The sequence below is a fragment of the Balaenoptera physalus genome, assembly GCF_965194825.1.
Source record: "Balaenoptera physalus genome assembly, chromosome: 10".
NCBI classification, from domain to species: domain Eukaryota; kingdom Metazoa; phylum Chordata; class Mammalia; order Artiodactyla; family Balaenopteridae; genus Balaenoptera; species Balaenoptera physalus.
In genome coordinates, this window is record NC_138889.1 from 87,709,008 (window position 1) to 87,731,970 (window position 22,963).

General features: G+C 36.6%; 1 protein-coding gene across 1 annotated transcript in view; it reads right to left on the reverse strand.

Annotated features, from left to right (window-relative positions):
- The window catches only part of CCDC73 (coiled-coil domain containing 73), a 145,935-nt gene extending 123,336 nt beyond the window's left edge, over nt 1–22,599 (reverse strand). The window contains exon 1 of the mRNA XM_082410429.1: nt 18,354–22,599. The gene's annotated coding sequence lies outside the window, so the exon portion shown is untranslated. The remainder of the gene's footprint in view (nt 1–18,353) is intronic.
- Between the last annotated feature and the right edge of the window lie 364 nt (nt 22,600–22,963).

Consider the following 22,963-nt stretch of genomic DNA (forward strand, 5'->3'; position numbering starts at 1 on the left):
CCTGTGCACAGCAACGAAGACCCAACGCAGTCAAAAATAAATAAATTAAAATAAATTAAAAAAAAAAAAAAAGAAAGCAACTAATTCTGTCCAGAGGGCTTAAAGAGAGTGTTACGGAAAAAGATAATAAGTGTGCTAGGCCTTAAATATTGTTTGGCAAAGACCATGGGGGGAAAATAACATAAACAAAATTATAATTATATGTTTATATTGTTTATCATTTACATAAAATTATCAATTTACCCATAGAAGTGTCTAACAGATAGTGCAAACCTAGATGATTTGCCACTTAGTTTGGGGAGCCAGTGTTGTTGTTCTATTCACTGCTGTATCCCCCAGAGCCTAGCATTATGTCTGGTACATAACAGAAACTGAATAAATCTTCTTTCAGTTCAAAAACGTACCAAATTTACTTCAGCTTTAACCTCTACATACTTGCTGTTCCTCCTGAGATGTTCTGTCTCCACCTTTACACAGAACTTCTTTAATGTTTTTCAAGTCTCCAATCAAATGTTACCTCTTCAGTATGCACCACACCTCATCACTCTTCAGTACATCATCCTGTTTTATTTTCTTCACAGCACTTTCCATTACCCAGAATTATCTGTTATGTATCTGTTTACCTGGCTTATTATGTCTCCTCCTTTAAATAAATGAGCTTTGGGGCTTCCCTGGTGGCGCAGTGGCTGAGAATCTGCCTGCCAATGCAGGGGACACGGGTTCGGGCCCTGGTCTGGGAAGATCCCACATGCCGCGGAGCAACTAGGCCCGTGAGCCACAATTACTGAGCCTGCGTGTCTGGAGCCTGTGCTCTGCAACAAGAGAGGCCGCGATAGTGAGAGGCCCGCACACTGCGATGAAGAGTGGCCCCCACTTGCCGCAACTAGAGAAAGCCCTCGCACAGAAACGAAGACCCAACACAGCCAAAAATAAATAAATAAAAATAAATAAATTTATTTTAAAAAATTAACTATAAAAAAAAAAATGAGCTTTGTGAGAGCAAAATCTCATCTCTCTTGGCCATGCTGTGTCTTCAGCACCTAGGACAGGGTCTGATATAAAGTAATATCAGAGATTAAATAAATATTTGTTAACTATTCAATGAATTTACCTCACTTTCCTACTCCTTAAAGGTATTTAGTTAGTGACCCCTGCACTAGGCACATAAATAATCATTCAAAGAGCAACAGACCCGAATCAGTTGATATTAACAATCTGTTAATCTATTAACAATCTGTTAACAATCTGTCATGTGATTTCAGACAAAAAAGCATGCTTGACTTTTCTAAATCTACTTTCTTACTTTATCTCTAAATTTACTTCCAGTTCCAAAGTTCTATCTTGTGACTACCTTGTGAATGATTCCCAATGTATCTTCAGTTATCTCAAAAGTTCTCACTGCACTTTCTCACTCCAGATTTAACAAATCAAAATTTGCATTTCTCCCTCAAATCTTTTAAACTTTAAAAAATATGTGATATATTTTATTTAAATCTCCAATGAACATTCACAAAATCTTTGATCTCTTTCTCTCTCCCTCTCTCTCTATCCCCACCCCCCTCTCTCAGTCTCATTTTCACTCCCCTCTATCCCCTAAATCTAACCTCTAAATGGACCTGTTTGTTCTTCCTTCTAATTGGCCCTTGGATTCATTCTGCATCACTACTCCTACTGCTATCAATCTAGTCAGACTCTCATTACCTCAGACATGAATTATAATCACATTTTCCTGTTATCCCTTCATTTAATCTTCTCCCCCACTTCAATCCATCCTGCATATTTTCTCCAGAATTATTTTTCAAGATACCACTTAGGGCTTCCCTGGTGGCGCAGTGGTTGAGAGTCTGCTTGCCAACGCAGGGGACATGGGTTCCAGCCCTGGTCTGGGAAGATCCCACATGCCGCGGAGCAACTAGGCCCGTGAGCCACAACTACTGAGCCTGCGGGTCTGGAGCTTGTGCTCCACAACAAGAGAGGCCACGACAGTGAGAGGCCCGCGCACCGTGATGAAGAGTGGCCCCCGCTCACCACAGCTAGAGAAAGCCCTCGCACAGAAACGAAGACCCAACACAGCCAAAAATAAATAAATAAATAAATAAAAATTTAAAAAAAAAAAAAAAAAAAAGATACCACTTAAATCTCATCAATCTCCAAATTCAAGAGGGCTCCTCTTGTCTACAAGTCAAATCCAAATGCATCTGCCTGGTTTTTAAAGCTTCCCCACTCTCTAGTTTCATCCTCTGATTCAAATTTAATCTTCTTCTACACCAAATAGAGGTCCCAATAGAAGACCAAGACATCCTCTATTATAGTTTCCTTACTGTCTCCTACCTAATCCATGCTCATTACCACCTCAGTACCTAGAATAATTTTTCAACTCCCCCCCCATTTAAATTCTATCCATCTTTTATGCCCGATTAAAGTCCTCTTTTCTCCAGGAATCCTTCCCTGACCACTCTAAACCACTCTGACCCTTCCATTTTCTAAATTTCTATTGAGTGGTTAAATTCAGCACTACAAAGTTTAACAATAATTTACCAGTTGTTCTATGTGTGTTCCAACTGCCTCTCCAAATTGGATGTTTCTTAAAGGCAAGAACTGTTCTACATGCTTTCATTTACTCCCCCCACAGCATTTCTAGGCACAAAGTACTCAATGAATTAACAGGCAATTAGAATAGCTTGTTTTTATACAACTTCTTACATATTACAGAGCAACTTCACCTATATTTTTCTTTTGATCCTTAAATTGCTTCTCTGAGGTTTGTAGGGTATTACTTCCTATATGGTATATTAAAAAAAAAAAATCACTAAAAGTCAGAGGCCTAAACTTGAGTAAAAACTTGACTGCCCTATCAACTGTGTAACCTTGGAGGGAAAAGACTCAGTTCCCTAATCTGACAATAAATTTCAAGTTTAACCCCCAAAAAACAGGCTCATATTTTAAAAGATCAGCACTGTTAAAGGCTTGAAACATATTTTTAGATGAATTAACAACTCCAACCAGTTAAATTAATAATAAATAATTGTGAAAAGAATACAGGAAAAATTGACAACTATGTCTGATTTCACTTTCTATACTATTGACACCTGTAAAAATAATACACAAAATAATGGTAATGTTTAAGTATTATTAATATTTTATCAGAAAGCTGTATTTCTTTAAATAGATATTATCTATTACTTATATCCCAACATATCCCAAAAGTGATTTTACATAGTGATCACTTTAAGAAGCTTGTTACATTTTTATTTGTGATTTTTATTACTACAGAAGGCTAAATTATTTCCATCAGAATGCTCCTTCTATTTTATATGGGAAGTCAATGTCAAAATATTATTCATTTATCAGAAATACACTTTAAACTGCATTTATTTAGTGACCTGGTATTTGCTTCTTGCTACATACAGCACTGCTTGTCCTAAATGCTCAAAGTTCTAAATCATTAGCCAAATATCTGCAAAATTTGAGAACAGTATCTTTATGTTGAGTAGAAAATCATATTACCTATCTGTTAACTTTAATAATCAATAGTGTTAAGCAAACAACAAAAGCAATGAAATAAATCAGTGGTTCTCAAAATGTAGTCCCTGGACCAACAGTATCAGCAACACCTAAGGACTTGCTAGAAATGCAAATTCTAGGGCTTAAGTCAGATCCAATGAATCAAGAACTGAGGGCGGGGTCCAACAATCCTGTTTTAACAAGTCCACTCAAGTGTGGAAAAACACAGATACAAATTAACCTAAGCACGGGATACTTATTTGGTCATTGAATTTTTTTAAAATATATAGAAAATGTAGATTTTAGATCCCATCTAGGAAAGGATTTGTTTCCTTGTTTTAGTTTACCAAATGCTGATTTAAAGGACTAAATGAAACTATGAGGACTATACTCAAGCCTCAACAGTAGAAATGAGAAACTTGGTGACAACTCTATCTTTTGTATTAAGAATCAGAGAAAATTAATGCTAAGTACCCACAAATTTGCAAATATTCCCAAAATCTGAACCAGGGCAAATGATTAGGAAGATTTAATTGTTTCCCCATTTGGTACACTTTTTAAATTCATAATCAGAGTTAGAGTGTTACAGAAGGAGCAAAATAAGCAAAGGCTATGGGAATCAATCCCATGGTCTTAAGTTCATAAGTATTTTGTTCTAACCCAGAGATTTCCAAATGGTGTGCTAAGACAGTATACTATGAATAAGTTACAGGTTTGAGACTCATTACTCCTCTCAGTCATGCAAAGGCCAGGCACAGCCTGGGAAAGCCAAACACCCAGGGCTGTTTGCAATTGGTCAGGAGTAACTTTGTCCACATGCCTCTCTGCACTGTACCAATATCATTTTTCAATTGTGCCATGATGTGAGATGTAAAAAAATAGGAAGCACTGTTCCAACTATCACTGCTAACTCAGTGAGTGGGATACCTTCAGCTGCAAATATAGAAAACCCAACTCAAACTGGCTTAAAAAGAAAAGAAAACTTATTGGCTTGTCTGATTTAAAGACTAGAATTAGATCTGGCTTCAGGCAACCAAAGTGACCAGCACCTGGATTGTTATTCTTTTAATTTTTGATTATGCTCCCTTGATGTTGGCTACATTCTCCATAGGCTATCATTTCATAATGCCAAAACGGCTGCAAGCAGCTACCAAGGCTACACACTTCCTTGTTCCTTCTTTCAGCAAGAAAAAAGAGAGCCTGTGTCCCAATGAAAGTCCTAAGGTTACCTATTTGGGGCTGCTTGGGTTACCTTTCCATCCCTGAACCAATTACTGAGCTCAGGATTAATGGAAACACAGTTCAACAAGCTCATCCTTTGCAGCTGGAGATGAAGTCAACCCAGGTAATTCTCACAAACATCACCTGCCCGAGAAAGTGAAGAGGACTACTTAGGGAAATGTCAGGTACTGTCATCAAGAAAGACGAAGCGGGAATTCCCTGGCGGTACAGTGATTAGGACTCCTTGCTTTCACTGCCGAGGGCCTGGGTTCGATCCCTGGTCTGGGAATTAAGATCCCACAAGCCATATGGCACGGCCAAAAAAAAAAAAGAGGAAGAATATATGTGGATCAATAAAACAACTTTCCATGATAGCTTACCACACATCTCTAAATGAGCTAAAATAGAAGATAAAACTGACTGCTTTTCTTCTTGAAAAGTGTTATACTAGTAATCTAAAAAATGTATGTTAAAATGACACATTTTTACCTACCAAGTTAGCAAAGGTTTTTTAAAAAAATAATACTTAGTACTGGTAAAAGGACAGTAAAACAAGCATTCAAACAGTTCTGGTAGAAATGTAAGCAGAAACAATCCTTTGGAAAACAAAAATATCCCAAGAGTCATAAACTATACAGATAGACACTGACTCCACTTCTAAGAATCTATTCAAAAGAAAAAATCCTAAATGCAGGAAAAATTTCATGTTAACATATGTTTACTACTAAATATTTGTTAATAAAAACAAGAAAGAAAAATTGGAAACAACCTAAGCGTCCAGTAATAAGAAATTAGTCAATTAAGTTATCACTACCTGATGAAATATATGCACCCACTTAAAATGAAAATATAATAATTAATACTTATTGAGGGACTTCCCTGGTGGTGCAGTGGTTAAGAATCCACCTGCCAATGCAGGGGACACGAGTTCGAGCCCTGGTCCGGGAAGATCCCACATGCCGCGGATCAACTAAGCCCATGTGCCACAGCTACTGAGCCTGCGCTCTAGAGCCCGTGAGCCACAACTACTGAGCCCACGTGCCACAACTACTGAAGCCCACGTGCCTAGAGCCCGTGCTCTGCAACAAAAGAAGCCACCGCAATGAGAAGCCCATGCACCACAATGAAGAGTAGTCCCCACTCGCCGCAACTAGAGAAAGCCCGCACGCAGCAACGAAGACCCAATGCAGCCGAAAAAATTAATAAAATAAAAAATAAATTTAAAAAAAATTTTTTTTTAAATTTATTGAGCACTTACTATATGCAAGACTTAACACTATATTTAGTTCTCCAAACAACTTTAAGAGATATTTACTATTAGTATTTCCATTTCAGAAATGAAAAAAAAAAAAAAACAGGGCAAAAAGAGATTAAGTACCTTGCCCAAGGTTACACAGTAAGGGGTGGAACCACGATATGAACCCAGTAACAAGATTCTAGGCTTCACTCTCCTAACCACTACATTATAGTGCCTCTCAAAAATGTGTCTGTATAGTTTATAGTGACCGAAAATATTTATGTTATAATGTTTTGTTAAAATATCAACAACAACAGGACTCAGAGTCTTCCAGTTAAAGACAGTGGGTTGAACACAGGCATTTAGTTTGGCCCCAGTAAATGACAGTGCACGATTTAAGGCATAAACCTTTGACCAAGAGAATGAGAGATGAGACAAAACCAACAAAATTTCGGTTTTTGGCAGGCAGATAGGGGAGTAATAATATTTGCAAGACCTGAAAAAGCAAAGCCAGTACAGGGAAAACTAAGAAGCAATTTGACTTACATCACTTGTTCCACTTCCCCAACCCCTTCCCTGGTCCCTCCTTTCCCACCCCTGCAAACAAATGGTCTGGTGATACCAAGGGCTTCTAAAGTAAAGGTGAAGGTAATGTGAAGCCAAAAATAGGACAATTGCTTGAAAGTCTATTTAAGAAGAGGCTAGACCCACAGATTCCCTCTCTCTTTCTGGGTAGCCAAATGACTACTCTTCCCTTACCTGGACAAATTAGAAGTTGTTTTGAAGATGATAAAACAGGGTCTCTAAAACAGGAGATAACAGGCACAGCTGAGAAAGGCGGGGGTGGGGCTGGGGGGAGTGGGTACTATACTGAAAAGTTTATCTACCAAATTTTGAGACACCCCTGGCCCACAGCCTTCTTCCTCTACAGGGCTCCCACACCTGCTGACAGGCAGATAGCACTCAAAGCAGGAGACTGGAAGTGTGTCTTCAAGGATCTGACTGGCCAAGAGAAAAAACACTGGGAGTTTCCTCACAAAATGTTCTGGTCAGATTACCCTAAAATGAAGACCGTGGTCAATAAGCCTTATCCATATAGCTAGAGCTTCCAATCCACCTTTTTGGTGCCCCATTCTTAAATACAGAGCAGAGAGCTAAAGATCAACTGACTTTGAGGGAAAGTGTCTAATTTCAAAGACAGACAAAATCTAATATAAAAAATTTTAAAGCAATTTAGAGGAAGCAAAGATTAAGCAGAGAAACATCATTAATATTCTTATTAAAAAATAAGAGTATACATTGCATTTATGGAAAAAAAGGAAGATGTTAACGTAAAAGGAAGATTCACAGAAAGAAACAGTTCTTTTAAAGATTAAGATAGTAGAAATGAAAACTTCAATAGAAGGATTGGAAGACAAAACTGAAGAAATATTATAAAAAGAAGAGCATAAAGTCAAAGAAATACAGAGTTGAAGCGAAAAAAGGATTAGATAATTCAGAAGGTCCAACAACTGTATCCTAGAAGTCCAAAATAAGCAAAGAGAGAAATTGGAGAAGAATAAATCAAATCATCAAAAATTTTCAAAATCAATTTTCTCAGAACTAGAAAATAGGAGTTTGCAAAGAGCTCATTAAGAGCTGGCATCAAGACACAACATGGTGAAATAATAAAACACTGGAGAAAATGGAAAGATCCTATAAGCTTCCAGAAAGGGAAAACATTTTTTTCCATACAAAGGATGAAAAATTACATTAGAATTCTTCAACATCTACAATGAGGGACTTCCCTGGTGGTCCAGTGGGTAAGACTCTGCACCCCCAATGCAGGGGGCTCAGGTTCGATCTCTGGTCGGGGAACTAGATCCCACATGCATGCCACAACTAAGAAGTCTGCATGCCACCACTATGAGCCTGCATGCCACAATTAAAGATCCCGTGGGCCGCAACTAAGACCCAGCACAGACTAAATAAATTTTTTTTCTTTTTCTTTTTTTTTTAATTTTTTATTTATTTATTTATTTTATTTATTTATGGTTGTGTTGGGTCTTCATTTCTGTGCGAGGGCTTTCTCTAGTTGCAGCAAGTGGGGGCCACTCTTCATCGCGGTGCGTGGGCCTCTCACTATCGTGGCCTCTCTTGTTGCAGAGCACAGGCTCAAGACGCACAGGCTCAGCAATTGTGGCTCACAGGCCTAGTCGCTCTGCAGCATGTGGGATCTTCCCAGACCAGGGCTCGAACCCACGTCCCCTGAATTGGCAGGCAGATTCTCAACCACTGCGCCACCAGGGAAGCCCCTAAATAAATATTTTTTTTTAAAAAACTACAATGAAAGCTAGAATAAAGAAGCTAAGCCTTCAAAATTAACAGGAAATCACTACAAAATTGGAATTTCACCAGCCATGCCAAGTGTGAAAGTAAAAGATATTTTCTGATATGCAGTGTCCAAAACAATTTCCTTCCATGTATCCTTTCTCAGGTAGCTACTTAAGGATTTCTCCGAGAAAGAGAAAGGTATGGGATTCAGGAAACAGGGTATCCTATACAAGAGAAAAAGAGGAAAGGAACTCCAGGGATGGTGAAGGGAAGTAGCAGTATAGCTTCATTATAGAAGTTATGTATACTCTTCATAGAAAGCAGAATGAAGGGGAAAACATCACTCATACCTTGATAACTGAAACACAACTGCAGTTAACATTTTGATGTATTCTCTTTCAATATTTTTTCCGATGGTATTTATATTAGTATTGTTTTAACTATGATATTATGTAAATTTGAATCCAAATTTTAAAACTTTAGGGAGATAGTAGTAAAGAAGGGAGATAGTAAGCTTTGGTAGAAAGCTCCTCAATAGGATGAAATTAACAGTTTACCAACTGTTTTTAAATCATTAATAACAATTTTATATAACTGAGAAAAGTTTGGAATTAGTGATGAATACATTAAAAATTAAGGAATGGGGAAAAACAAGACAATGGAGTTGGGAAGAATGTTGTATAAGAAAGGAAAAATAATCATAGCATACTACAATGGTTCAGCTGTGAAAAGCATTTATGCAGTCATAATAATATAACTCTAAGTACAGAAATAATCAAGATCGTGATGTAACTATATGGGGAGTATGGATAGTATGTGAAGGGGGAAGGGTTGGGGCAAAAGATGAAAGAAAGTTAAATCCTCATCTTCCATTATGGAAAGCCATTTAATAATGCCTAACTGGAAAATGAAGAAATAGTAGTGATAAGTATATTATTTAGAGCTGTGGAAGTAAACATATAAAGAATCAGCTAAAATAGTTTAAAGTAGTTGCTCTGGAGAGTTGGAAATGGCAGGGGAGATTACTGTTTTTCTGAACAAACCTTGTAAAAATTTTTTGATTCTTTCCATTATATGCACACATAACTTTGATAAAAGTAAACACTAAGTTTTTAAATTTGGATTAAAAATTACATAATATCACAGTTAAAACAATACTAATATAAATACCATTGGAAAAAATATTGAAAGAAAATATATCAAAATGTTAACTGCAGTTGTCTTTCAGTTATCAAGGTATGAGTGATGTTTTCCCCTTCGTTCTGCTTTCTACGAAGAGTATATATAACTTCTATAATGAAGGAAAAAACTTTACTGTGTATGTTTTAAGTTGGTACAGAATTACGTCAGTTGAGAATCCTTACAGAGATATAAAATCAGTTTAGTTGCAAGCAGCAATTCTTATCATGAAAGAGAATAGAAAAGAACAGAATAGATTAGATTAGAATATATCAGCAATCTTCACATGTGGGAAATTTCATAAAACTTTTGTTTTACTTATATGTAAATGTAAACACATGTATGTGTACTGGATCATGATGTGAAATGTATTTTTTACTGAGAGTTCAGAAAAAGTTTTCACAATATGAATATAGCCAGCTTGATAAAGTGAGAAATGCACAGTTTTGAAGATCTGTGATAAAATGTAGATTTTTATTATGTATTTTGAAAACGACATATCCATCTTTGCAGATTCCTCTAAGAATCCCCAACAGATGTGGGTTCAAATTCTGTCTCCTCTTACCTACTGTGTGACTCCTCTGAGTTTCAGTTCCCTCATCTATAAACAGGGACAATTATTTCACAGGATGTGAGGATTAAATGCGGTAATATAGTAAAGTCCTGGCATATAGTAAGGGTTCAATAGCCAATGAACAAGAAATGAGAATGCTTTTATGTACAAAACATACCTTTCTGGTCAGTTAAAGGAGACAGGTAATATTTAATTTGAGATTTCATCCACATTTTACTCTTTTTTCATTTTTTTTTTTATTGGAGTACAGTTGCTTTACCGTATTTTACTCTTAACAGATCAAAACACTCTCACATTTCAATACTGCTTTTATTATCCAAAAATGCATATGGCTTCCCTATTTTGAACCACAATTTGAACAGTTAAACTCAAACAATGATTCCATATAGGAAAGCGGTCATTAAAAAATGCTGACTGTATCTTTATTTTTAATGTTTGGCATCAAAGTGTTACTAACAAACTCTTGTAAATAGTTCATTTATAGTAATTTATAATAATAAATTTATTATTTATAATATTTATAAATACTTATAATAAATATATTTATAAAACATAGTTATGCATTTATATTATTTATATTTCATTATTAACATGTTTAAATAAAGTCAATATAATATTATAAAATGCTTAAAGCATTACCTCAGCATTCACGATATAATTCAGAATTTTACAAGTATTGCAGTTTTTTTTAAAAAAGATTTTTTTTTCAGAAGCACATAATAAAAAATCTATATTTTACCACAGTTTAAGAGCTCTAAAGGCTTTTTTATCTTTGAATGTATTTATTAAAAATTACATTTTAAATACTCTACAGAAGAAAGTAAGTTAGCCTATAGTCCTGATAGGGGTCAGAGTAATAACACAAAATGGACAAATTACACTGTCATTCTACTTAAATTATTTAAGTTATTTAATTTGACCTGTAGATAGTCTCTTGTCTTCTCATCATGCCTGACTTTTAAGTGGGAGGTCTTCATTCATGATGATCCTTTAATAGAAGCAAAGCTTTCTCCATTTAACCCATGCTGTTATCAATCATGTACAGGGATAAATGAGCCTGTAAGATTTTGCCAGTATCACAAATGACACTGTGACCTGAGGCCAACATCTTTATTTGCTTCTCCAGTGATTCACTTCAGCAGATATTAACCAATTTTATAATCCATGAAAGGCAAAATTAAAGGACACCATCCATAAAACAGAATAATTCCTATCAGCAACAAAGTGATGTGTGTATTATCTTATAAATTATATGGCCATACAGTGTGGTAATGTAATGAAGTAAAGATGGTAATAATCAAATGCCTAGGGCAAACGCTAATATGCATTTAATCACACAGCATGAAGCCATTTGTCACTACAGTTGAATGAATGTGTACATAAAATACATGAGTCACGTCCTTATAGTTATACTATAACTGCATCAATTTCACACTATCATTTCACATAATAACAATTGGTAGGCTTTGACATTAGCTAAAACATTCAGAGTATAAACAAAATCATCAAAAATAGTTTTACATATACAACAAAAATTTGATTTTTCAGTTACTAGAACTTCTCAAGAATTTTTTCCCCAAAATTCTTTGTTAAAGAGCTCTAAGTTCCAAGTTTCCTTTTTTTTTTTCTTAAATAGCCCAAAGGTAGTTTTTCATATTGCTTTTTATTCTTGGAAATACTCTTATGACTTGAACTCAATGTTAAATCAGTTTTATAAGCATGTCTCCTTCATAAGTAATTATTAATATATTTGAGTGTAAAATATGGATGACATATGTCACAAAAAGTGAACCCTTATGTAAAAAATTGTATTCATTAATCACACACAAACTGGTGTATGTGTAGATTGAAAAACATTGAGAAAAAATTACCAAAGCAGGATTTAAACATATATAATCACTGTTTAATTATCTGATCTTGGATTGCTATAAGATTCATTGGAAAATCACCTTAACGCCATCAGGACCGTTTATAACAGTATGATAAACATTACAAACATTTCCTAGAGTGTATCCCCTCTAAAAGTGAAGAACCAAAGGTTTGTGTTTTTTTTTAATTATTAATTTATTTATTTTTGACTGTGTTGGGTCCTCGTTGCTGCGCGTGGGCTTTCTTTAGTTGCGGCAAGCGGGAGCTACTCTTCATTGCGGCGCTTAGGTTTCTCATGGCAGTGGCTTCTCTTGTTGCAGAGCACGGGCTCTAGGCATGCAGGCTTCAGTAGTTGTGGTGCACGGGCTTAGTTGCCCCGCGGCATGCGGGATCTTCCTGGACCAGAGATCGAACCCATGTCCCCTGCATTGGCAGGCGGATTCTTTACCACTGTGCCACCAGGAAAGCCCCCAAAGGGTTTTCTATATTCCACGTAGCACAGTGCCAAACGGGAACTGATTAAATTTGCACTCACATTCTATCTTGTATTAGCAATAGTTATGTGTTAGCTGTTTCATTTTAAGTAGTGAGACTAGTGGCCAAGTCTCATTCTTTTTTTTTTTTTAGATTTAAAAGCATTTAATGACATAGCATATATTTAACAGATAGGGGGCAAAAGTTGACAGGTACAGGTCATATGACTGAGCATGGGCCTGAGTGACCACCTCCCCGCTCAGGCCCATACTGCCTCATACAATAATTTACTAAAGTCAGGCAGTCAATTAATTTTTGTTGCGTTGCATTGCATGTTGCACTGAAAGTGTTTCTTGTAACTGTGCTTATATCTTAAGATATATTAAGATGACTGCATTTTATAATAAGGTATCTTAAGAAAGATTCTGTAACACTAGGAAGACCTAGGGAAGAACAATTATGTAACGAAGAAAAAATGGGAAAAGTGCCCCACATATAGAGTTTTTAAATTAGACTTCTTATATATAGTAGAGTGATATAATTAAATACCAGTACATCTCTCTGTTCAAGAAACTGCAAGTGATACAAATGTGAGTTAATGGTCTTTACCTTCAAAGTCTAGAAATGTAAAGCATTTATTCAAATAAGTGTAATCCCAGACATGATAACACTAGGCATGATAAAAAAGACATGATAGATAAAAAAGGGTTCTCTAAGGGTTCAGAGTTCAAAGCACACAGTGACCAAGCCTCATTTGTTCACCTATAAAATAAGGATGCTAAACTAAATTTAAATTTTAATTTGATTGTTAATTTGTAAATATCCTGTCTCATTACCCAAATAGTTATAAGTGCAATAGCAAATTGAAGCAGATGGTGTCTAGTGCTAGTTCTAGCAGTAAATTTCTGATTTAATTAACCTTCGGAGAAGAGATTTAAGCTATTGAGGAATTCAAGAAATAGTTCATGGAGGAGGATTCTGAGATACACCCTGAGCAAGGGGAAATCAAATTTGGCTGAAGGATAGGAGGGTAGTTCTTACTGACACAAATTGATTTGGAAAGTAGGAGGTTGTTGATGAGCAGTTTTCACAAAATGATATGTTAAGTGAGATATAAGGTAGTAGTTTAAGGTCATAAGTGATCAAGGAAAAGTAGGGGACAGAAGAGAAGAAATTCAAACATTTTACATTTTATAGAAGAAAGCCAATAAAGATCATGTGATTAAATATGAAAAGAAAGGGATTTGAAGAAGTGAGGTCTGGGAGAATGATTAGCCTTCAGAAAAAAAGAGAACAACACTCCTTTCTTTCTTAGAAATTAGAGTGAAGAATAAGATCAAGGGCCAAGATACAAAGATTTTTGAGATTCCAGAGAGGAATAGGACATTATAACATTGTAGACCTGATCTTGTTCAATAAATTTCAAAATACCAGAACTAAGGAGAATCTTAAAGCCCGAAAATATTAATGTAAATAAATAAAGGAAACAAAAAAAAATTCATTCATTAAACAAACATTTGTTGAGCCTCTTCTATATTCAAAATGTAATGATTTAAAAAAAAAATAGAGACCTTGTCCTCAAGTAACTAACTCTGGTGGAAAGATACAGATATATATAGATAATTATAATACAATGTGGTTACATGTAATGGTAGAGATCTCTCCTACAGAGTATTATGGTATCAGGAAGAAGGGGCTTCTGAAACAGAAAGGGAAGATCAAGGAAGGCTTGAGAAGGTCAGAGATTTCCTAAGGGAGGTGAGTTCTAGGCTGAAACTTAAAAATCTTAAAAGTTAAGAAATTAGCAAAGTGGAAAATGAGGTAAGGGCATTTTAGAGGGGAAAAACAGCATAAGCAAAGACAGATGGATGAAACATCATTTTATATAAGGAACTAAAAACAGTTTAAGGAGATGAGAGTCTAACATGTAAAGCTAGGAGATGATTGGGATGAGGCTTGAGAAGCAGGCACATCTTGAGGATCTTTCATGCCATGTTAAGGAGCTTGAACTGATTAATACCTTCACACATTCTGCTCTCTCATACAGAATGCCTTCCTCTACCTTTTCTGTTTAAACATATTTAAAAATCAGATCAAATTCCATATCCTCCATGAAACTTTCTTATGAATCCATCTGACACCAACTGCTCCTTTTCTGAACTGTACTTGCTGCCCATATCATATGATTAGTACCTTATTGTGTATACTGCCTGTTCTTACTGTCTAGTTCACGTAATCTTGTACTTTATTATGTCAACTGATAATGCTGCCATAAAAGTTATTTTTCATTAACTGTTTTAGTTTATAGGTTTCTTTATTTTTTAAGTTAATTTTTTAAAAATTTTATTTACTTATTTTTTGGCTGCATTGGATCTTGCTTGTTGCACATGAGCTTTCTCTAGCTGCGGTGAGCAGGGGCTACTCTTCGTTGCAGTGCGCGGGCTTCTCGTTGCGGTGGCTTCTCTTGTTGAGGAGCACGGGCTCTAGGTGCGTGGGTTTCAGTAGCTGTGGTGCACGGGCTCAGCAGTTGTGGCTCACGGGCTTAGTTGCTCCGCGGCATGTGGGATCTCCCCAGACCAAGGATCAAACCCATGTCCCCTGCATCAGCAGGCATATTCTTAACCACTGCTCCACGAGGGAAGTCCCTAGTTTATAGGTTTCTTAAGCTCCAGTGGGAAATGCACTGTGGGAACACTTGATAAGTATTTCTTTAAATTTTCTATAAATTATGTGTAATTACTAAAACACTGAGTTTCTCACAGAAAATGTTTTACACTATTATGAGTAAAACATTCTCTATTCACATTTGGTAAAATTTTTGCCAAATTTCTCCTTGATTTAAGAAAAGGAGTAGGGATTTCATATACAAATTTTAGAAAGTTAGAAATACCTAAATTCTAAAATTGAATGGTCTGAGATGTGTGAAGGAAATGAGAGAATTGGAAATTCTCTCCCTAGGGATCATTATGGAACCAAACATGAAATAAACTATTAAAGGTACCATAAATTCAACTAATCTAAAGCAACACAACAGAGATCTCTGGATCAAATATATAAGCACTGATTTTGTCCAGCTTATAAATAAAATGTAGGAAAATCCTTTAAACATTTCTTAAACACTTATAACCTTTAACTAAACTCCAAATGTTTCCAAATATGAAACACAAATTGCCCAAATGTCTTAATACGGTTGATTCTAACACACCTGGAAATTTACTGCTCATTGAATTTAAACTGAAAGTTAAAGTTTTAGTTTATATGAAATTAATCAGTGCCAGAGAATTTCATAAAGACTTTTCTTATTATTAACAGAAAGTTTCCATGGGTCAGAAGAAAACTAAGAAGCTAAAAGGCTTTCTGACATATTTCTCTGCCATGTCAATATTAGCAATGACTTACGAAAATTAGGTGAATAAGTTACAATAAAAATTTTCAACTGAAATGCATACATTACAACAAAAACATTTTTGCCCTAATTATCAATATGATCATTTCCCAAAGTGTATTCTAACAGGCACAAAAGCCACAAGATCTAAAAATAGGTTTCATGGTCAAATAAATCTGGGAAACACTGCATACTAACTCCCCATCTCAGAGATTAACAATACCATTAGCATAGGTAGAACCTGTTTAACTTTAAACCAAATTTCCCAAGTTTATCTTGACTGTGGAACACTTTTTTGAGAATTCACAATGCCAACTAATATTCTGGGGAACATGTGTGCCAAAGAATGTATTTTGGAGAATTCTAACAATAAAATTGTTCCTGTGTTCTTACTTTACCAGTGGCCTGAATTGATTATAAAGGATAATTTCCCAACAAGAAACACTGTGTTCATTCAACTATTACCAGGACTAATAAAAGAATAAATATCAACAAAGATATTTACCATTTTAAAAAAGACTAGAAAAAAATAAAATAGAAAATATAAGAGTATATTGCTCATACTAAAGGTAAGTATTGCCTCATGTGTATTTATTTTAGTATTTTATTTCAGGTGTATATACATATGATTATACTGGCCTGCATATAAAATGTAATTTTTAATGTGGGATATAATCAGAAAATTTAAGAACGCTATCAATTCCAAAAAAGTTGGGTTAAACAGGTTCCTTTACTGCAGGATTTCTGAGAGCCTTTAATGAATCTCCAAGAGCATTTCTGGTCACAGGAACCTTTTTTTATTGAAGCATCTCCCAAGACTGGTGCTCCTTGGAACACAATTTAGGAAATACTGCCTTTTGGAAACCATGCACCCCCAACTGTCTTGAGGCACATTATATAAAACCAATGTTCAGTTCTCACCTCTTTCAGAATATCCAGATTTCTCATTTTAACTGTTGGTTCTTCACTATTTGGTCAAACTTACAATAACTTTAATTTGACTAGCAAGAAGTAGCAGTTAAACACCTGTATTCCAATTCTGGCTCTACCACTTATTGGCTGTGTAGTTTATCAGCCTTGTAGTTTATCAGCCTTGCATTATTATTTAATCTCTTTCCCACAGCTTCCTCATATGATATAAGAATAATGGAAATACTTATGTCAGAGGGTTTGGGATTTGTTTTTTAGGATTAAATGAAATAATATGCATAAAGTACTTAGTCCAGTGCCTGGCATTCAGCATATGATAGATATCTACTACAGTCAGAATATCACTATTATAGCAAGAGGAAGTATGAAATCCATAGTCAAAGCTAAAGAAACTGAAAAACACCATGCTGCCACCCAGTGGGCACTATGATATAAAAACTGATGCTAGTATATGTATATGTATAGGTATAGCTGGTTCACTTTGTTATAAAGCAGAAACTAAAACACCATTGTAAAGTAATTATACTCCAATAAAGACGTTAAAAAATTTTTTTAATTTAAAAAAATTTTAAAGCTGATACTAGTTCCTGATAATATGGTATGAAGCAGTATAAAATTTAAAATATTCTCTCAAGTTACATTAGCATACTTCATAAATCATCAAGTGGGGAATATAATTTTTAAAAATTCACTAACTACTCCAAACCAACCCTGAAACCAGGGAAGGTTATAATAAACACTCAAATTGGCTAAAGAAATGGCTAGCGAAGAATACTGTGAAGGCCTGCAGAATAAATTCCACCTACATAGCATTTGCTGATTTTCAGGTTGGAATATTTCAGCAAGGGTTTTTCCTTCAAGGTACAAAACAAAAACAGCCATAGACACTTATCACAACCAAGACAAAATAGCAAACAATCAAAATTAAAGTATTTCACTAATCTAAGGGGAAGATTGTTAGTGGAATATTCACATTTTCTTTCTAAATGAACTATACTGCTCTTTCGTTTTTTTTCTGGCCACACCAGGCGCACGCAGGATCTTCATTCCCCGACCAGGGATCGAACCCATGCCTCTCTACATTCTAAGCACGGAGTCTTAACCACTGGACCGCCAGGGCAGTCCCCTAAATGAACTATACTGATTATAAAGGTTCCCATAAACGCCTTGAGAGTCATCACTGACTATGTCCAAAAGCAAAGCTAAGTGGCAGATTAAGACAATAACATGAGTAATTTAAATCTACAATTCAGCATTATCAGGATGAAGTCAGTCATTTCATAACCAGGGAGATTCCATTCCAGTTTGCTTGTGCAAGGCACTTCAGAATAAAATAACCCTAAGAATAAAGAAAAAAGAAACTTTCCTTGAGAATGTACACACTTCGGTAACTGCTCATAGCCCTAGAAGGATTTTTGCGCTAAACTTCAAACGTTCCGCCACGTAACATCCACCAAAGAAAATCGAGACTCACCAGTCACAGTCTGAAATGTTAGAAACTTTGAGCACCAGACCCATTCGAAATTTTTCACAAGAATGACCAACATGATTACATTTATTCAAAACGCGAATGCGAGGTTTAAAAACAAAACAACCCTAAAGCACAAGTATAGGATGGACGCGTCTGCGCTTCCCTATGACGAACAGACGAGACACACATTACTAACCGCAGCCTTAACATCGTTTTCAGGAAAAGTCACGAGAAGCCCAAAGAGGGGGAGGTCCGAGGGTGCCAGCCTCTCCCTGATCCGGTGAGTGGAAGATTTTAGACGCCACCAACGCACAGTCAGCCCCTGAGCAGCCAGAGATGCAGGTCAAACTCTTAAATGGACCCTGGATGAAAACAATCTGGACTGCTTCTAAACGGTCACCCGCAAGCTAGCGACTGCTCTGAGTTACCTCAGCCAGAGGGCTCTGGAGCCCCGCCGCCCCAGCGCTTCCGGTTCACCTTTCCCAACCCTAGGGCACTTCCGGTTTTCCGGCCTTTGGGACCCTAGTCGAGCGTGGGTGGGGAATCTTGAGCACCTGGGGCAATATGATTGTGGTTTTTTTGTTTTTTCCTTTTTTTTTTTTTTTTTTTTACAATAAAGCTCCTGGAAAGTTGTCTCTGGATGTCCGATGCTTTTCTCTGTTTACTTTCAGTATTGGTTTATATATCCATGTTAAAAATAAAAATCCTTCGGATTCTTCAGAGTGTGTGTTTCTGAGAGTGAACGGTTCACAGCTGACAAGTATCCAACAGAACCAGCTGTACAGGAGATTGATGAGCGGCAGCCATGGCTACATGATCTCAAGTTTTCAAAGAGACCTCCTAAGTAGGAAAAACAAACAAACTTTGGAAGGATAAAGAAAATAGGAGCAATAGGAACTGCAAATGGGGACTGGAGAGAGAGGGAGACCTCACTGAATATCTTTTTGTATTTTTATGTTTGAATCGTATGAAAGTGTTATGCATGCAAAAAATTAAACGTTAAGGGCTTCCCTGGTGGCGCAGTGGTTAAGAATCTGCCTGCCAATGCAGGGGACACGGGTTCGAGCCCTGGTCTGGGAAGATCCCACATGCCGCGGAGCAACTGGGCCCGTGAGCCACAACTACTGAGCCTGCGCGTCTGGAGCCTGTGCTCCACAACAAGAGAGGCCGCGACGGTGAGAGGCCCGCCCACCGCGATGAGGAGTGGCCCCCGCTCGCCGCAACTGGAGAAAGCCCTTGCACAGAAACGAAGACCCAACACAGCCAAAAATAAATATAAAATAAATTAATTAATTAATTAAAGAAACGTTTAAAAAAAAAAACTAAATATTAACATTTAAAAAAAAATTAAACGCTGATTTTTTTTAAATGAAATAATAAAGAGAAAAACTGTACATCTAATCACACTGATGATCACACCTATTCTGGCACCTAACTAATATAGAATGCAATATGTTTCAGGCCTCCTACATAGTTTTTGCTCTGCTACCAAAATCTGAAAGAAATGGTCCCTGTCCTCAAAATTTTAACCATATTTGCAAGTAAAAGTCTATCTGGAACTCTCTTTTAACTCCCTCACTTCCTTCAGGTGTTTGCCCAAATGTCACCATATTATCCCTGACTACCCTAAATAAAACAGTAACACACATACACATATTCTACTACCCCCTCCCTTGCTTTTTTATATAAACAGTGCCCCTGAGATGAAACTTCACAATAGACTGTACTAAATGGTACCTCTTGCGCTTCTGCAAGGTCTTGAGTTTGTTTTGTTTTGCTGGCGGAGCCACGCGGCTGGCTTGCAGGATCTTAGTTCCCCTACAAGGAAACCCAGGCCACTACAGTGAAAGGTGGAGTCCTAAGCGCTGGACTGCCAGGGAATTCCACCCTCTCCCCCCGCCTCACTTTATTCTCTAGAACACAATTACCATCTAACATGGTATATTTGTTTATTGTCTATATCCTAAAACATAAGCTCCATGTAGTGAGTGACTAGTTTTTTCACTTTCTTTCGTCTTTTTTTTTTTTAAACTGAAGTATAGTTGACGTATGATATTATATGTTACGGGTGTACAACATAGTGATTCACAATTTTTAAAGGTTATACTCCATTTATAGTTATTATAAAATATTGGCTATATTCCCTGTGTTTTACAATATATCCTTGTATCTTATTTATTTTATACATAATAGTTTGTACCTCTTAATCCCTTACCCCTATCTTGCTTCTCCCCCCTTCCCTCTCCCCAGTGGTAACCACTAGTTTGTTCTCTATATCTGTGAGTCTGTTTCTTTTTGTTATATTCAGTAGTTTGTTGTATTTTTTAGATTCCATATATAAATGATATCATACAGTATTTGTCTTTCTCTGTCTGACTTATTTCACTAAGCATAACAACCTTCAAGTCCATCCATGTTGCTGCAAGTGGCAAAATTTCATTCTTTTTTGTGCATGAGTAGTATTCCATTGTGTATATATACCACAACTTCTTTATCCATTCATCTATCGATGGACATTTAGGATGCTTCCATACCTTGAGAATTGTAAATAACAATGCTATGAACACTGGGGTTCATGTATCTGTTCAAACTAGTGCTTTGGTTTTTCGTGGATATATACCCCGGAGTGGAATTACTCTATATGGTAGTTCTATTTTTAGTTTTCTGCGAAACCTTCATACTGTTTTCCAAAGTGGCTGCAACAATTTACACTCCCACCAACAGTGTATGAGGGTTCCCTTTTCTCCACATCCTCATCAACATTTGTTATTTGTCTTCTTTTTGATGATAGCCATTCTGATAGGTGTGAGGTGATATCTCATTGTGGTTTTGATTTGCATTTTCCTGATGATTAGCAACGTTGAGTATCTTTTCATATGCCTGTTAGTCATCTGCATGTCCTCTTTAGAAAAATGTCTATTCAGGTCTTCTGTCCTTTTTTTTTTTTTTTTTTTTTAATTTATTTATTTTTGACTGTGTTGGGTCTTCGTTTCTGTGCGAGGGCTTTCTCCAGTTGCGGCGAGCGGGGGCCACTCTTCATCGCGGTGGGCGGGCCTCTCACTGTCGCGGCCTCTCTTGTTGCGGAGTACAGGCTCCAGACGCGCAGGCTCAGTAGTTGTGGCTCACGGGCTTAGTTGCTCCGCGGCATGTGGGATCTTCCCAGACCAGGGCTCGAACCCGTGTCCCCTGCATTGGCAGGCAGATTCTTAACCACTGTGCCACCAGGGAAGCCCTTCTGTCCATTTTTTAATCGGATTGTTTGTTTTTTCAATGTTGAGTTGTACTTTGGAATGTTAACCCCTTATCAGTCATATCATCTGTAAATTTTTTCTCCCATTCAGTAAGTTGCCTTTTCATTTTGTCAGTGGTTTCCTTTGCTGTGTAGCTTTGTTCACTTTTACACACCAAATTCTCAAAAAATGCCTCGCACGTATGATGAATGGATAGAATATGACCTTTCAATATGGTATATGCTAACTATAGCAGCTATACTCTGATAATGACTAATATTTACTGATAATTTACTATGTGTCATACAAAGAGCTAAGTGTTTTACATGCATTATCTTGTTTTAGTCTCCACAACAGCACTATTATTATATACTTTTTGCACATTAAGAAACTAAGGTGTTCAACCATACACAAAAATAAACTCAAAATGGATTAAAGACCTAAATGTAAGGCCAGACACTATAAAACTCTTAGAGGAAAACATAGGCAGAACACTCTATGACATAAATCACAGCAAGATCCTTTTTGACCCACCTCCTAGAGAAATGGAAATAAAACCAAAAATAAACAAATGGGACCTAATGAAACTTAAAATCTTTTGCATAGCAAAGGAAACTACAAACAAGACCAAAAGACAACCCTCAGAATGGGAGAAAATATTTGCAAATGAAGCAACTGACAAAGGATTAATCTCCAAAATATACAAGCAGCTCATGCAGCTCAATATCAAAAAAACAAACAACCCAATCCAAGAATGGTCAGAAGACCTAAATAGACATTTCTCCAAAGAAGATATACAGATTGCCAACAAACACATGAAAAGATGCTCAACATCACTAATCATTAGAGAAATGCAAATCAAAACCACCTCACACCGGTCAGAATGGCCATCATCAAAAAATCTACAAACAATAAATGCTGGAGAGGGTGTGGAGGAAAGGGAACCCTCCTGCACTGTTGATGGGAATGTAAATTGGTACAGCCACTATGGAGAACAGTATGGAGGTTCCTTAAAAAACTAAAAATAGAACTACCATATGACCCAGCAATCCCACTACTGGGTATATACCCTGAGAAAACCATAATTCAAAAAGAGTCATGTACCACAATGTTCATTGCAGCACTATTTACAATAGCCAGGGCATGGAAGCAACCTAAGTGTCCATCCACAGATGAATGGATAAAGAAGATGTGGCACATATATACAATGGCATATTACTCGGCCATAAAAAAATAAACGAAATTGAGTTATTTGTAGTGAGGTGGATGGACCTAGAGTCTGTCATACAGAGTGAAGTAAGTCAGAAAGAGAAAAACAAATACCGTATGCTAACACATATATATAGAATCTAAAATTAAAATGGTTCTGATGAACCTAGGGGCAGGACAGGAATAGAGACACAGACATAGAGAATGGACTTGAGGACACGGGGAGGGGGGAAGGGTAAGCTGGGACGAAGTAAGAGAGTAGCACTGACATATATACACTACTACCAAATGTAAAATAGATAGCTAGTGGGAAGCAGCTGCACGGCACAGGGAGATCAGCTCCGTGCTTTGCGACCACCTAGAGGGG